Here is an 18,694-nt window from a genome sequence, read left to right on the forward strand (position 1 = left end):
CTCACCACAACAGTCAGGAGGTATGTCTGAAATATATATATATATATATAAAAATATATATATATATATAAATATAAATATATATATAAATATATATATAAATATAAATATATATATAAATATATATATAAATATAAATATATATATAAATATATATATAAATATAAATATATATATAAATATATATATAAATATATATATATATATAAATATATATATATATATATAAAAATATATATATATATATATATATAAATATATATATATATATATATATATATATAAATATATATATATATATATATATATATATATATATATATATATATATAACAATATAACTATTAATTATAATTTTTTTTTTAAATAAAAGAAAGGCACTTCCAACAATAAGTAAATGGTCTAATCTGCTGATTTAGGCAAGAGCAGACCTTGTCTCAGGCAACATTTCACCCATTTCACAGCCAGCTTCCTCAGCTAATAGACATTATTGGTCTTTGTCTATTGGCCTTTGACAGTCCTTTAAGCTTTCATTTCAAAATGAGTGATCTCACAGTGTCATTCCCAAACCATCAAAAATTTGATCCTTGAAAATAATATTTACAATGAAAGGGCACAATTGCCAATATAAACTTACAACATGCTTTTGAATTATATAATGGTGAAAAACAATCAGTTCAGTTGTAATCTTGGAAGAGGTAGAAACTCACCATCTTTCCGAGAGCATGTGAAATTCCTTATAGATCTCATGATATTGCTAATCTTAAGAACGAACAATGTGATGGTCCAAATAATAGTGTTTTTGGTATTCAGAAATATAGTTACAAATCAAGTCTAGAGCATAAGATAACGATAAAGTTAATTTCACAAAGAATGTTTCATTTTGAGAGTCGTTTTACTAATGTGTATATAATTGAAACCAGTGGAGTCTTTTACAGCAAAAACACTCTTCAAATCCTTTCTTCTGGTCAAAGCGAGATTCTGATAATTATCTGTGACCGCATTGATGGAGCTTATTTAACGATGGGATAAAATGTACAATTTTACATTTCGTACCTGTGCAATAGCAATGGTTACAAAGTCAATATGCAACCTAAAAAAATCTTTTATATCTTCCTGTGTCAGGAAATCTTGCAGTGGGATTGCTTCTTGTAGTGGGGAATTATATCCATGTGCCATTGCGAGTATTATGACTTGCATGGAAACTTTATTTTTGCATTACAAAGGCAGTTTGTTTTTTTATCGCCTTTCTAATTTTCCAAGTGCTGCTCATCGTGCTTTGTTATGTCTTTTCACTTCTTCAAAGTGATCTGTATTCATTTTCACGAGTTTGTCTAAATTAATGTGATCGATGGTTTCTTCAATTCCGCAATGATCGAAAGCAATTGCTTGTCTCCTTGCATCATGGTTGAACACAATTTTTGCCATCGTCATATTCATTTTCAGTTCAATCTTATGACTGCAAATTTTGCCCTTCCATCATGATTTTCAGTTCTCCAACGTTGTTTCGAATTAAAGTAATGTTGTCTGCACATCATAGGTTGATTTATTCTTTTATTTCCCCCAAACAATAGCTGTTTGAACACTCTGAGCCATGGAGTGAACAACTTTGGTGAGATTATATGCCATATGTTGGTGAGATTATTTTGGTGAAATTATACCAGTGATAGTCGGAGGTACAGGAATGATAACGAAACCCTTACTGAGCATTTAAAAATAATTTTGGGGAACATCACTCCAAACAAGCTACAAGTGAGGCTGCCAGAGGTTCAGTGAAGATTTTGAAAAAAAAACCCTTTGGAATGAGGTGATGAGAATGAAGTTTCATAGTTTGATTCATGAATCATGATCCTTTACCAAAGAGGAAGTGGAGATTAACAGTTCTGGGAGAACTTCCTCCCACCTCATGAAACCCAAATGGAGATAACCAACGTAAGATTGTGTCACCTTGTCTGACATCTCTTTCGACCACCTCTTGTCACCTCGGTGCAGTTTCAAGGTCGCTGTTCCACCCTTTTAGATTTTACTTAATATGTTAATATACAGTATCTGGAGTTGACAGTTGGGTGATTGAAGAACTTGGATTACATTTCTTTCCACACTGTTGAAGGCTTTTTCATAATCACGAAATGCTAGGTGCTCGGGTAATTTATATTCTCTTGATTGTTCCAGAAGCTGATTTATTGCTTGAAGGTGATCCATTGTTGAGTATCCACTTCTAACCTATGCTTGCTCCCAAAGTTGGTTGGTGTTGAGTTCAGTCGTGAGTCGGTATTATCAGTATTTTTGTTTTTTGTATACATAGTCGAGACTAGTGGAAGAGCGAGTACACTGAATGGATCAGGGCATACCAGGAGGCAAAAGGAAGAGTAGAGAGAGAGGAGGGGGAACACCAACAGCAGAGTAGAAGGGCAAGATAGAGGGAGACTTGGATAAGCAATGGGGGGCAGGAGAGGATGCATGGGGTGGACAAGATGGACACAGAAGGAAACTTCATAGGGAAAACTGTAAATATGGATGGAGGAGGGATTTGGGTGGGATGAGGACGAGGGGTTAGCAAGGGTAGAAAAGATCATGGTTTGGGATTGGGGATGATCTGAGATGGTGAATGCCTGGTGTTGGCTTAATAGTTAGGGTGGTGGGCTTGGGATCCTAGGATCCTGAGTTCAAATCCCCCTCAGCTGTTTAATTAATACCAGGTGGGGTTGACTCTGCCCGTCATCCTTCCGAGGTCAGCAAAATGAGTGCCAGCTTGATGGTATCCTGTGGCGGAGTGGTGACCTGTCCAGGATTGTTCCCAATAGCCAAGGAGACTGCTGAGGCAGCACCAACGCTCTGCACAGAGTATGGTCCCGATGGATAGATGGATGGATGGATGGATGGATGAGATGGTGGTGAACAGCTCTTTTGAAGACCTGGAGGGAAGAATGAGATTGAAGAGAATGTGGAAATTGGTTCCATAAATGGGGAAAAAAGAGGAATGAATGAGTGGAGGTGAGCAGTGATCCTGGATTTAGGTAATTTCACCAGAAAGGGGTTGATGGTGGACCGTTTGAGCCCTGCAGAAATCTGGGGCGGAGAAAGCACGGAAAGAGCAGTGGGTGCTAAATCAGAAAGAAGGTGGGAGAAGACAGTGAGACCACCGACGTGTCTACGAATGTGACGTGATAGACCCATATATTCAGCTTCAGCACGGGAGAGTCCACTGATCCTGAGGGCTTGGTTTCCAACTTTGGAGGCCAACTTTGAAATGTGGTTTGCCCAAGAAAGATCATGGCTAAGAGTGATTTCCAGGAGTTTGAGTGACTGAAGTTCCTTAAGAGGGTTGTTAAGAAAGCAGATGGAAGAGTGGGGAGGGGAGGGGGGGGGGGTTGCCAGACTTTCGGAGAGAGAGAAAGTGGGAGCGTGAGATTTATCTGGATTGAAAGACATTTTCCAAAAGTATCGATTACTTTTGCGAGCAATTTATAAATGCCGAAGAGCAAGTTCATTGTCCACTAATTATTCAGGTCTACACTTTCTCATTAGTTGTGGATTCATACCAGTTCTAACTTTTTATAATGGTGGGGATTTTTTTTCATCTTCCAAGCACTTTGTAAATGGCTTTGACAATTTACTAAGGGGCAGTTCACCGCCATATTTGATTGCATCTATAATAATTTCCTCTTCCCAGGGTGCCTTTTCCCTTTTAATGCTTTTAATGCAAACGGAATCTCATCGGAAGCCACGAGCACTGGTTTGGTTGCTTATGATGTATTTGAATGACTGCACTGGTAAATTGGACTTTATTCATGTTGAGTTGTTCAACATTTGAAAACCCAAAATGAAAAAACCGACGCAAGGAAATACAAGAAATGTTACCACAGGAAGAGGCCATTTAGCTCATCATGCCTGTCCTATATCAACACCACATTGACACAATATATCAGTTTATACACTGCTGTGAGAGGGGTGGAGAGTGGAGGATGAGTTGGGAGGAGAACAGAGGGGCAGGCACAGAGACACCACCAGGAATGTATATATAATATGATATATATATATATATATATATATATATATATATATCCATCCATCGGGACCATACTCTGTGCAGAGCATTGGTGCTGCTTAAGCAGTCTCCTTGGCTATTGGACACAATCCTGGACGGGTCGCCACTCCGACACAGTATACCAGCATGCTGGCACTCATTTTGCCAACCTCGGAAGGATGACAGGCAGAGTCAACCCCACCTGGTATGAATTCAACAGTGGAGTGGGGTTTGAACTCAGGATCAGAGGATTCCAAGCCACCACCCTAACCATTGAGCCAACACCAGGTGTGTATATATATATATATATATATATATATATATATATATATATATATATATATATATATATATATATATATATATATATATATATATATATATATATATATATATATATATATATATATATATATATATATATATATATATATATATATATATATATATATATATATATTGTTACGGCTGTGGAAATTCACAGGACACCATCAAGGATTTCCCCAAAATCAGTTATATCGATAAGTGTGTGTTCAGATAGATTTCCCCACCGATGTTTAAAGGGATTTATTCGTGTAACAGGGCTGTGATCTTTGAGTTAGCCGTTTTTCTTTTACTATCTTTATTTTGGACCAACCGCCAATACTACCACCACAAAGCGCCACCAACCACAACAACCACGATCACCACAACAACCTTCTCGTCAACCGCCAACATCCCCACAGACAACGAACAGCCGCCTTCACAACAACCACCTTAACCACCACCACCCAGCCACACCACCCTCAAAACCACCACAAACGCCAGCGACACCACCATCAAGACCACCACAAAATGCCAGCCATGCCACCATTATGACAACCACCGTAACGGCCTTCACCACAACCACAACCGCATTTCCACCTCGGCACACGGTTGCGGGAAGCCTAGCATTCGTCGGGGGAGAACGGACGACGGCCTCACCCCTCCCCCCAACGACAAACCCTGCGAGAGGAACGTGAAGAAACGATGCTCTGGAAAAGGCAAAGAAAGGCCCCGATCGAAGAGAAAAAATGCCCGACTTCTGGAAGTTTCCCGCGCGTGCTGGAACAAGGGAAGGCGGAGATCGGGGCAGGCGGGGCTCGAGATAAAAGTGCGTGCTGAACGCAAAGGGAAGGTCATTGTTGTTGGAGTTGAGGTATGTAGAAGAGAGGAAAGAGTGTCGTGTCGGAGTTGTGGGCAGTTGTGTGGAGCCGCGCTGTGAGCTGAATCAGCTTGGAGTCCGGAGTCTCTGCAGTCGGTGAGGAGCTGGAGAGAGGAGCGCACCAGAGCCAAGGCGCGCGGCCTGCCGGACCGTGCCTAACCGTGGGTCGCTGGAGAGGGGACATCGAGGGTCACCCTTGCGACTCACCACGAGGGACAAGGTAGCCATCCCGGTCTCTCGGAGCCTTTGCGGTCTACACGGCTCCATGTTTATAAAGACCCCAAGGGGTCCAGTCTACCCCTCGTCTATCCTGGGGTTTTTCCTTGTTTTTCTTTGCATGAACGTTGTGGCGCCATGTCTTTAAGTAGAACTGTTAAGTGTGTACACAATAGATAGACGGTAGTAGCTCTTTTGCATTGCTCGTGGTTTCTCCCTTACATGTTGCATAATTGTATGTGTGCTTTTGTTTTGCCTTTGTTGATTGCAAACTGCATGCGTGTCTTGCCTTGCTTGATTACATGACTGCATGACTGCATATGTGCCGTTTATTCAATAAATGTGCTTGTTTAATTGTTAACCCATTCGTTGCGTCCTTTTCCCTAGTTGAACTGCCGTTCTGCGTTCGGAATATAGTTGGTTTTTAAATAGCCGATAAAGTGATCGGGTCAAACGTGGCTGCGCGATAAATACCCTGCTCGGTTATCCGTGAACGAAGCGAGCTGCTTAAGCAGCTCGTTTCCAAGCGGCCCCGTTGAGGTACAATCTCTCGCTAATCTACCCGCGTGATTAATTAGGTAAAACGACTATTCGGCGATCGGACCCTGTAACGCGTGTGTAAAATACGGACAAGGTTGTGGTGTGCTTAAACTACACCCATGGCTGGTTTTCGGCATTGATCCAGAAAGCCGCGACTGGAATGCACGTTCGGTGGGCGAAGCGGCCGCTATTGGTTAAACGCGGTCGTTCGCACGCCGGCAGGCGGAGAACCACATTAATACATATATATATATATATATATATATATATATATATATATATATATATATATATATATACAGTTATTTATGTTCAAACACAGAAGTACACTGACCCTATGACATGATGCTGATGTCATGTACATAAATGAGGTCTCATCAATTTAGGGGGTTCAATTTGGTGTGTGTGTGTGTGTGTGTGTGTGTGTGTGTGTGTGTGTGTGTGTGTGTGTGTGTGTGTGTGTGTGTGTATACATAACTATATATATATATATATATATATATATATATATATATATATATATATATATATATATATATATATATATATATATATATATATATAAAAATATAAACACATTGCCTAGAGAAAGTCTACACCCCCTTTCAAAATTTTCACCATTTGTTGCCTTATAACCTGGAATTAAACCGCATTAAATCAAACTTTTTCCACCTTTACTTACCCATCGTAACCCACAACTTCCAAGTGAAAAACAAATTTTACAAATGTCAGAAAATTAATTATAAATACAAACATGAAAATATCTTGATTGGATAAGTGTCCACCCTGCCCCCCCCCAACCCACTCTCCATAAGTTAATACTTGGTGGAGACACCTTTTGACAGCAATTACAGATGTGAGTCTGTTGGGATAGGCCTCTCCCAACTTTGCACACCTTGATTGGGCAATATTTGCCCATTCTTCTGCACAAAACTGTTCCAGCTCAGTAAAGTTGCATGGGGAGTGTTGATGGACATCAATCTTCAAGTCATGCCACAGATTTTCGGTGGATTTAAGTTGGGGCTCTGACTGGGCCACTCGAAGGCATTTATCCGTTTGTTCCTTAGCCACCCCAGTGTAGCATTGGCTGTGTGCTTCGGGTCATTGTCATGCTGAAGGGTGAACCTCCGTCCCAATTTCAGCTTTTTTGCAGGGGCAGCAGGTTTTCCTCGAGTATTTTTCTGTTTTGTTCCCTCCATTTTCCCTTCTATCCAGACAAGTGCCCTAGTCCCTGCTGATGAGAAACATCCCCATAATATAATGCTACCATCACCATGCTTCACAATAGGGGTGGTGTTCTTTGGGTGATGTGCTGTGTTGGGTTTGTGCCAAACGTAACGTTTTGCATTTCGGCCACAAAGTTCCATCTTTGTTTTGGCAGACCATAAAACTTTTTACCACATGACTTCAGAATCTCTGGAGTCTTATTTTGCATACCTGAAACAGGACTCAAGGTGGGCAGTTTTGAGTAATGGCTTCCTTCTTCCAACCCTACCATACATACCAGACTTGTGGAGTGCTTGTGATATTGTTGTCACATGCACACAGTATCCAGTCTTTGCCATAAAGGCTTGTAGCTCTTTCAAAGTTGCCATTGGCCTCTTATGCCTGGTGTTGGCTCAGTGGTTAGGGGGTGGGCTTGGGATCCTATGATCCTGAGTTCAAATCCTGTTTTGCTGTTGAATTAATAGCAGATGGGGTTGACTCTGCCTGTCATCCTTCCGAGGTCGGCAAAATGAGTGCCAGCTTGCTGGTATACTGTGTCGGAGTGGTGACTGTCCAGGATTGTGTCCAATTGCCAAGGAGTCTGCTTTGGCAGCACCAACGCTCTGCACAGCGTATGGCCCCAATGGATTGATGGATGGATTGGCTTCTTGGTGGCCTCTCTGATCAGCCTCCTCCTTGCTTGGTCACCCAGTTTTGAGGGACAGCCTGATCTAGGCAGGGTGTTGGTGGTACCATATGCCTTCCACTTCTTAATGATTGTCTTGACTGTGCTCCAAGGGATACTCAAGGCCTTTGAAATATTTTTATACCCACCCCCTGATCTGTGCCTTTCCACAACTTTATCCCGGAGGTCTTTTGAAAGCTCTTTGGGGCTCATGGTTGAGTCTTTGCTGTGAAATGCACTACCCAGCAGAGGAAACCGACAGGAACAGCTGATTTTATTCTGAAATAATCAGTATCACTGCAGTTTAACACAGGTGGAGGCCAATTCAATTTGTGTGTGATTTTTAAGGTGATTGGTTACACCTGAGCTAATTTACAATTGCTATAATAAGGGGGGTGGACACTTATCCAACCAAGATATTCTACTTCTGTATTTTAAATTAATTTTCTGAAAGTTGTAGAATTTTTTTTCATTTGGAAATTGTGGGTTACGATGTGTAAATAAAGGTGGGAAAAGTCTGGTTTAATGCGATTTAATTTCAGGCTATGAGGCAACAAAAGGTGAAAATTTTAAAGGGGGTGTAGACTTTTTATAGGCACTGTAAATATCCTGAAAAACAGGTATTTCCAAATGTGGCATTCAAGCAACAATACAGAAGCACAATGAGATTGGAAAAGTTAAAGATATAAATTGATTGGAAGACCAAAGAAACTCAATAAAACAGATGAGCAGTGCCTCAAGATAAGTTCCTGAAGAAATAGGGGAAAACTCAAGACATTAACTTACACAAGAACTGGCACAGCCATCAGGGGTTCAAGTGGACTATACTTTCAGAATCTCTTATCGAAAGTATTGTCCATGGGTGAGTTGCTGTCATAAAGCCCTTTCTACGTAAAGTTAAAGCTAAGAAACTGAAATATGCCCAAGAACATCAGAGTTGGGATGCTAATCTGCAGGGACAAGTCAAAGTTTGAAATTTTTAGAACAAAGAGAAGGCAGAATGCCATAAGGAGGGTTGGTGAGAAGAAGTACTCGGATATGTGTCTACAGCCTATAGTGAAGCATGGTGAAGGCTATGTTTCAGTTTGGGGATGTTTCTGCTGCCGGCATTGATGATTTGGTGAGAAGTGAAAGAACATTGAATGCTGACAAGTACAAGCAGATCTCAATCACCATGGTATCCACCATAACTATTGCCGAATGCATAGAACAACCTCCCAGTGGAATTTCTCCAGAAATTTCAGGACAGCATTCCAAAATGGATATCATGCTAAACCTGCGTAAGAGGTAATGATATACATCTTTCTCTCAGGATTAGTAATGTCAATTCAGAAATAAAGTAAACACTCAAATATCGCTGGTTCCAATATTGCAGGTTTATACCATTTGTGGGCAACAACCTATTGTGTTCCAATTTAGTTATCGTGGTATTTCGTTTTGGCCAATCGGGGGTTTTTTTTGTTTGTTTTTTGAATACCTTGTCGAGGCTCGTATGAGAGCTAACACACAACACACAGCAAGGGGGCATGAGACAAGAGGGGCAGGAGTGGTAAGGACAAAACAGTGGGGAACAGAGACATTCGGAGATCTGTGGAAGGGAGAGGGATGGGGCGGGGAACATGGGGAATACAAGATGGACATTACAGGGACTTTCAGGAAGCAAAGCAGGGAACTTGTAGGAGGTGGGCTTGGGTGGATTAACGGGGTAGAAAATATCGAAGATTTGGATGGGGGGTAGTGGCGATAAGAGGTAGTGGTGAACAGCTGTGTCCATCTTGTTTACCCCATGTACCCCACCCCATCTCTCTCCCTTCCACAGATCTCAAGTCTCTGCTCCCAACTGTTTTGTGCTTCCCTCTCTCACCCCTCTTGTCTCCTGCCCCCTTGTTATATGTTCTGTGTATTAGGTCTTATATGAGCCACGACAATGTTTCCAAAAAAGAATGAAAAAAAAAATAAGACCAGAAATCCCGATGGATCTAAAATTAATCTCCTACATGTAATTAATGAACAGACTCCACCATGAAGCATGAAATTTAGATTAATTTAAAGTAAATAAAGCAGAGTAACAACAAAATATTGAATTGTAAAGGCAGAATAAGGTCAAGATAGAGAAGAAGAAGAAAAAGAAGAAAGGAAATAAGGAAATTGAAAGTTCATTGGTTGAATTATAAGATTATAATAAAGAAAAACATAATGATACGAGCTTTTAGGACAGACGGAGAAAAAGAAGACTGATGTGACTTTTCGTCATAATAAATGGCTCTACATAACAGACTTCATCATTTAAACTTGAGAAGCAGACACTTTCAAAAATATGAGAAATTACATATTTTCATTCTTTACAAGGGGAGATAAATATTATGGGTGCTGCCAAAATCCCTATCTGCTCTTTGTCAGAGTAATGTGTGCTTATAAATTCTATGGCTCCTTGGCCAAGAACATATCGTTGAAGGACCACCACTCCATTGTAGGGTGCGAGACTTTTCTGATGAGCAACCCAGACCGGTGAAGATAATGCCGCAAGGCTTACACACTCAACTACGAAGCTGCTCATATTATCGAGTTGGATCCAGAGAGGGATACAAATATGGATGTAAATTTGACCGCTTGGAAGTGTGAAGATTTTGTTGGCTCAGATATTTCCCAAGTCATAAATAGATGGCCGATTTAAAACCTGTTGGAAAATATTCATACTAAAAAGTTGCCAAACAAAAATATATTCTGGAAAAATCTAAATAATTTCTTCTTTCCTCTATGAAGGCATCCGGTTACCTTATCGATTTGAATAACCAAATATATTACTTTAAATCTATAATTAAACCTGGTACAACAAATATTTCTTATTTTGAAAGTACAAAGGTGATATCCAGAGATATCTTCCGGAAGCCGATTTGCAACAAGAGTTTTCGGAAAATTGCATATACTGGGTATTCCATTTTTGGGAGGTCTAGAACAAACTTACGAGATTAGACAAGAACATTATTTTATTCTAAGCCAGGGAGCAAACCTAAAAATAAGGTCAATTAAATTTTTGCATGAACTGCAATACATTGATTATGCTAATTGGACTGTCTGTCTCTGGTGGTCTGCCTGAAAGCGGGTGCAGTGCTGCCAAAGCAGTTTCATAGCAAGTATTACAATGGGTAGTTTGCCTTTGTCTTCTGAGTCATAATCAGGGCAGTAATGTGAAATTTGTTCAGGATGCTGGTGATAACTCAACTTTTCACGAAAGATACTGTGCGATCCTCAACTCCACAAACTAATGCTGGTAGATGGGACACCCAGCTTAACATCCCTGCCTGTCGAGAACCAACCGAATAGTTTATAGTCGGGTCGGGATAAAAACACCAGGCTCGACTGCTCACAGGTAAATGTGCACTGCCTCTGCATCATCCTGTCGGACGCTAATTATACCAAGCAAGATGAAAAACATGAAGCTTATGGAGACATGCTGTATAATTTATCCTTTATCCAAGATCCACCAATTAGGAGAAAAATGAAAGAGCTTTCTTGTGAAAGAAAAGCAAAAAATAAAAAAAAAATGATAGGTGCTAAATTAATATTTGTGACTGATGAGTAGACTGAGTAACTCAAAGGAGAACTTGTCTCCAATTAAGAGCAAGCTAAAACACACCGAGCCAATGAGCAATACAAGCGCATCATGATAAGATTTAAAAGGAGGAAGGTTTCTTCCAAAGTGGTCTTGCGAAATGATTGAACGAAATAATTATAGAATTTGCCAAAATATTTTAATCGTGAATGATTTATGGTTCAGATCCATGTCGGTTGCTACTTTGAAAAACCAAAATGGGTGTCAACTTTATGAATGCCTTCACATACTGTAAATATCTAAGAAAAGGAACCTTGAAAAGCTCTGAACCGATCAGGGGAAAGGATTTTATAATGCAAAATTAATGAGCGTTATTAAAGATGTGAAATTATACAGCACTTGTAATTAAGGGAAAGACATTTGAATTGAGCATTTTATTCAAAATTTAACGAATTAGGAAATACAAAAGGTATGTATTATAGAAGCTGTTGTTGATAAATGTAACTGTCTGTTCCTCAAGCAAATCAAATCTCTCAGTGATCATTTCAGGCTTAATGTCAAGAACATCCATCACAATTGAAAAGTGTTTGTGTGTGTGTGTGTGTGTGTGTGTGTGTGTGTGTGTGTGTGTGTGTGTGTGTGTGTGTGTGTGTGTGTGTGTGTGTGTGTGTGTGTGTGTGTGTGTGTGTGTCGGAGACATGCGAGCACATAAACGTGAAGTCATCATGGTGAAGGGTCCGAGACCTGCCCAAGGGACCTGGAAGGTTTTGAATCGGGAGCACTTGTGATGCCTTTGCTCGGAAAAAAAAATTTGGGGCTTTGGCGTGGTCAACTTTATTTTGTGTGCACGGTTAAGTCCAAAAAAGTAAGGAATAGGAACAACATAGCGGAGTGAGTTCAGTTACCAAGCAGCGAGCTTGCGCTTGGCAAGCCAGCCGTTCCGTATCAACGGTTTCGAATGGAGTGCTTGCTTGAGTGCTTAAGACACTTGGCGAGCACTCTACAAGAAACTTGGTAACTGAACACACCCCTGAACGACAGTCAAATGACCTAAAATAATCCAACTAAGTGAGCAAATAGTGAGAACAGCAGCAGTATGTCGCAAACGACATGCCAAGCTGCTAACGTTTTTGCCAAGATGGGAAAAGTAAAGAAAACATCGGAATTCCTCCAGATCTTTTGCAATTGAGACCAAAGCAACATAATACCGGGCGTAGTGGCGTGCGCCTGCAATCCGGCTACTCGGAGGCTTGGGTTGGAGGATCGCTTGAGGACGGGAGCTCTGCGCTGGGCTATGAGAGGGTGTAGGGCAGCCCAGAATCATGGTGAAACCCAATCCTTATCCCTGTGTCGTAAGAGGCGACCAGGGTTGCGTCAGGAAGGGTATTCGGCGTAAAACCTATGCCAAATCAGTATGCGGATCATAACAGATGATCCGCTGTGGCGACCCCTAACGGGAGCAGCCGAAAGACGAACAACAACAACAACAACAACAACAACAACAACAACCAAAGCAACATAATAGCCTGAAAATAATGTTTGAAAATGTAAATTTAAGGCGAAAACAATTGAGATAGAGGCATGTAGTCAAACACTCTCCAACTGGAGCGACGCTACACCGTACACGTTTACATGGAGTATTTACATTAACCGGCCCCACTTCAGAACCCCAGTGGAAGGGGGGGGGGGAGCAAACCAAATATCTACAACTTTTGTCTTCCGAATTATGACGGACCCGAAGTCTCTCGGGCAAGTTTGATTGAGATTGGAGAGCTCACGACCAAGTGCATCGACCAAAAACAGAAACCAAATTTTGTATTTTTGGATGATGGTGATGATGTAACTACAAGCCCTCAAGTGTTCTCATTGAGCGTTCTCAAGTGCCAGTCCATGGGTGCTATGGAGTGGTACGTGATGTGGATGCAGCAATTATGAACAAATATAATTAATTATTTTCAGGCCATATGTCATTCAGGTAAACAATGTTCCCAAAAATCTGAAAATCCATTAATATTCCACTCACTGAGTAACTAATCGCTCATTCAAACTTTTCATAAAAGGTATTAAGTAAATTGCAAGGAAAACTGCTTCATAATAATCCTTTGTGAGTCGTATGTCCAGAATTTTTGTTTTTCACCTTAAACAGTGGGGGTTGCTGTGTGTACATATGCTGTGCCCCCTCCTCCAAAAAGTGGGGTGCATGCCCCCCTTGCCTCCCCGGTACCCCACTGATCGACGCCCTCAATAAAACCAAAGGGTGAAAAGGAAGCTGGATTCACTATGAAAAGTAAAGCAGGGTTAAAGATGTTGTAGTTCGTTTTGGACGAATGCCCAGATCATATGCTCCCTCAATTGCATTGTCACTCATTTCTGACTTCAATGATGGGACTTTGTGTGAGTAATTTATTTCTTACTTCTTTTAAAGGTAATTTAACATTTAATAGAATATTTGAGCCGGTTTAAACGAGTTTTATGGTATGATAAAATTTCTGTCACAGGATGGTCATTCAAATGATTTTCCAATTGCTTGGGGACAAGCTAGCTGGGTGTCAAGGTTCTTTAGTTGAGGCCAGCAGGTGAATGGAATTTTCCTGTTGCCGAAGAACAAGCTGGCTGGTTAATTGCCAAATTTTGAGTCTTCCACCATTCTACAATTGGCATTTTTATACGTGTGCCATATTTCAAAGTGAGTGAATAATTTTAACAAGCTGCATTATTTTCCCTGCCATGTAAGCGAAATGACTAGCCCTGCCTCATGAGGCAGCATCCACATGAGAGTCTGGTTTGCCATGCTGTTGTGCTACAGATAAGGAAACAGAAGCTCTCTAGGGGGCTCAAGTGTATATTTGAAAGGCAGCAGGGGGTCTAACTGACAAGCGGCAGTCATATCCACACATACCAACACACTCTGCTCGGCCCGCACTGCCATTTACCTCCTCAGAATGTTGGTATATTTGAGCAAACCACAACTGTGTTCCATATGGGTGAGAAAAGGAGTGTGTGAAGAGTCACCAGTGGTTGATAAATCAGGTATCCTATCTGGCTGGATGATTGTGGCGAGCAATGTCACATAAATTTCTCTTAAAACAAAATATCCAGGAACAAGACTCCATTTGGGCTCAGATTTGATAATGCTTAGAGTGGTGGTGTAAAGACATGATAAAATAGAAGCAGGAATGGTCTCAATTATTCAGGTGAATATCATCACAGAACCTCAGGAATCCAACATTTACATGAGTATGCCAAAGTAGAAACTTCCACATTAGCATACACATGCAAATGCAGGAATTCTAAGACAACAGTTGATTTTTGAATTATTAAAGCAACTTATTAAAGCAACTTATTAAAGCAACTTTACGGCCACCGGAAAACCCTTCACTCTGCAAAACACAAGAAAAATGCAAAGAAAACTGAAAACCCACTCCGTGGGAGTACCTCCTGTGCAGCTGCCCTTAGCAGGGCAGCTCACTGGATGACGGGATTGCGGCAAAGCCTTTGGGACCCCTAATCTTTCATGGTAGGAGGAAAACCATGGGGTAACCTTTCCGGGTCAGATTGCAATGGCATGGTCAGGGTGGTGCTGAGGTGTCACCCACCAGACGAAGGTCCCCTTGGATTAACCTGAGGCGGTCCCTTCAGCCTGGAATGTCCGATCCCTTAGAGAGGATGATCACCTGACTGTTATCAACTGAGCTCAAGCGTTTGGACATTGGTATTGCAGCACTCTCTGAGGTTGGACATCGATATTGCAGCACACTCTGAAGTTCGGAGACCGAATAGTGGTGAGATCATGGCAGGTGGTTACACCTACTATTGGTTTGGTCACACTGATAGTTGCAATGCCCAAAGAGTTTCTGTAGCTGTGTCCAATAAGCTGACTTCAATGAAAATTGAGGTAACACCGGTCAATGAGGGTATTATGAGACTAAGGATTCGTCAATCCTTGCGTGTCATTTCTCTGGTCTCTGTATATGGTCCGAGTGAGGTGAGTGATTTCACCGTGAAGGATGCATTCTATGCCACGCTCAATTCTGTGGTTGATCAGTGCCCCAGGTGAGATACTCTTCTAGTCTTGGGGGTATCGACTGGAACTGATAGGGATGGTTATGAGACATGTGTTAGTCCCCATTGGTCTGGAACTGTGAAGCAGAATAGCAGGAAGTTCCTTGACTATCCAAGAAGTCATGGACTCAGGGTGGCTGGGTCATGGTTTCAGTGCACACAGGCTTTATCGCTAGACTTGGTATTCCAACGCTGGTGGTGTGGCGAAGGAGAATGACCATGTGCTTGTTGGTTGCTGGAGAATGAGCCAGAACTGCAGGGTCCACCAGAGTGATCAGTTCCTCAATCCTGACCACAGGCTTGTTGTGTCAACTCTGAAGTTGCAGCTTAAATCCAGGAGAATGGTACAATCCCAGCCTAGGCTGGATGTTGGCAGGCTCAAGGATAAGAGGGTAGCCGAGGAGTTTGCGAACAGGGTGAGTGGGGATTTGGGGGGTCTGGGTGCTTTGGTGAATCCTGAAGAGTTGTGGAGTGCCTTCAAGATCACCATCCTTGATGTTACCGGTGGATGTCCTGGAAATAACCGGAGGGCGAAAAAGAATTTTTGTCTCTCAAAGGACACTGGATACCATTGACCAGAGTCACAGCACCAGGCTTAATGGCAGAGCTGAGCTATTCAGGGAGGTGAGGCGTAAAACTGCACGTGCGCTGAGGGTGGACAAGGAGGCCTATGTGCGAGGAATCTGTGAGGGGGTAGAGCATCACCTGTGGTCAAGTGATTCTCCTCCTGCTTACAGCAGAATTCACGTATTGCATTCCTCCATGCACATTCTTGGTGTACTGCAGTTCGAGTGGAGCATGGTGGGCTCTTGGCAGAATAACCCAAAGTGAAGGCCCGCTGGGCCGGTTATATTGTGTGGCTGTACCAGGCTGATGCACCAGCTGTTAGGTTGGATATCAGAGGTGTTATTATCCCTATTGCTGACCCTCCAATCAACTGTGATCCACCTTCTTTTGTGGAAACACAGGCTGCGTTGAACTGGTTGAAATGGGGTCAAGCTCCAGGGATCTGTGACATCCATGCTGAACTTCTCTAGGCTGATGGAAATGCTGTAATCATGTCATTGCATGCGTTCCAGTGGTTGATAAACCCATACGCTTGGTCTCACTTTCCTGCTTCATTCAGAAACGTCGAGCTACATTTGTCTTCTTTTCATTAAACTGATCCCTTCGAGTAAAGAGCAACGAAATGAAGTTCCATTTATGTGCTCCACCTGGAACACAGGCATCATCCCAACTGACTGGAAGAGGAGCCTTGTTGTCCCTCTCTGGAAAGGGAAGGATGATTACCAAGACTGCAACAACTACTGAGGGGTGACACTGCTCTCAGTGCCGGGTAAGGTCTTTGCTCGGATAATTATTGATAGGGTTCGCTACCATCTGCTTGAGCACCAGCATCCAGAGCAGTCAGGCTTTACACCAAAGAGGTCATTGATTGACCGTATCCTTGCCCTTCAGGTGCTCACCGAAGGCAGATGAGAGTTTCGGCAGGGGCTGCTTGCAGCGTATATTGATCTCTGCAAAGTGTTTGACTCAGTGAATCGGGATGCCATCTGGAGGATGCTTGATCTTCGTGGGGTGCCACCAAAACTGATCAATCTGATGTCTGAACGAGACTCTGGTACTGAGAGTGCTGTGAGATGTGGTGATACCATCTCTGACATATTTTCAGTTGTTACTGGAGTTCATCAGGGATATGTACTGCCTCCCACACTTTTCAGCACTTGTATGGACTGGATTCTGGGGAGGACGTCAGAGAGATCAAGTTACGGTGCATCATTTGGGAATGCCAAGATCTCTGATGTTGATTTCACAAATGATGCAGTCATCTTTGCAGAGACTCTGGATATCATTTTGGGGGACCTTGAGGTGCTGAATGAGGAGTCAGAGTCACTGGGATTACGGGTTTCCTCAGTCAAAACTAAGATACAGGCTTTGCATTTTCAATTTTAATGCTGCTGTCTTGTCTGTACCTGTATGTGGTGAGGATGTTGAGGTCATGGAGAGATTCACTTACCTTGGCAGTGATATTTATGTCTGTGCTGGCTGTGAGCCAGAAGTCAAGAGATGTCTGGGTCAGGCCTGGGGAGTCATGGATTCATTGGATCATGGGGTGTCGCATTGTTGTTACCTACGTAGGATGACAAAAGTCCAAGTCTTCAGGTCCTTGGTGCTTCCAGTCTTGCTCTATGGATGTTAGACTTGGACTCTGACCAGGGATCTGAGACAGAGACTTAATTCCTTTGGTACCGGGTCTCTTCAGAGATTCCTTGGCTATCGCTGGTCGAACTTTGTGTCCAACGAGCGGTTGCTGAGAGAGACTCAAATTAGATTTGTTACCTACATAGTCCATGAGCTTCAGCTGTGGCTGTATGGACATGTGGCTCATTTTCCTGACGCTGATCCTGCTCAACAGATTCTCTCAACGAGGGAGCCTCGTGAGTGAAGGAGGCCAATGGGCTGACCACGTTCCTCGTGGTTGCAGCAGGTTGATCAGCATCTCAAGGAGATGTGGATGGGCCAGGCATCTGCCTGGGTGATGGCCAGATGGAGGGCCCTGGAGTCCCGGAGGAAAGTGGATGCAGCGACCCGCTGCTCCAGCGCATGCTCCCATACCTGACCTGACCTGTGTCGATGAATACGGTTCCATCCATAATTATTTTAAAATAACACAACAGAAGAAAAGTACGTGTATCAATATTCGGGGAGAAAATTCCAAAATTGTTTGAGTCACGGAATAAGGAGTTTAACAAAGCATATTAACCTATAAGACAGGTGTTGGCTTAACGGTTAAGGTGGCTGGCTAACGATATTAGGGTCTTGAGTTTGAGCCCCTACTCTCCTGTTAAATAACGCCAGGTGGTTTGACTCAGCTTGTCATCCTTGTGAGGTTGGCAAAATGAGTACCAGCTTATTGGAATCAGGGGGCAATGCATCAGCAGCACAGCCATGCTCCCAACAATGATGCAACCAGCCGGCACAGGCTGCATACGAGCTATTTTCCAAAGCATATATTAGCATTCTGAATGGAATGTTTTTCTGTGGAACGACAATTTGCCATAAAGTCGTGAAATTCTTGGTGTCATTTAAACCTTTGAATAAATGAGGACTTGGGTAAAAAAGCAATTGTAACACCACTGACTGCTTTAGGCCGAGTCGGCTTTGATGGAATCTTATCGAAATTAAGAGCCGAGGAGGCTGAGAAATGCGCACCTGGTGCCA

The 18,694-nt window shown here is 42.2% G+C and overlaps 1 protein-coding gene across 12 annotated transcripts in view; it reads right to left on the reverse strand.

Moving 5' to 3' along the window:
- Positions 1-18,694, reverse strand: part of LOC147018441 (membrane-associated guanylate kinase, WW and PDZ domain-containing protein 1-like) — a 324,904-nt gene that overhangs the window by 240,981 nt on the left and 65,229 nt on the right. The gene's annotated exons all lie outside the window — the stretch shown is intronic.

This window comes from Eptatretus burgeri, chromosome 10, assembly GCF_056783735.1.
Source record: "Eptatretus burgeri isolate ZD-2024b chromosome 10, Ebu_testis_v1, whole genome shotgun sequence".
NCBI lineage: Eukaryota > Metazoa > Chordata > Myxini > Myxiniformes > Myxinidae > Eptatretus > Eptatretus burgeri.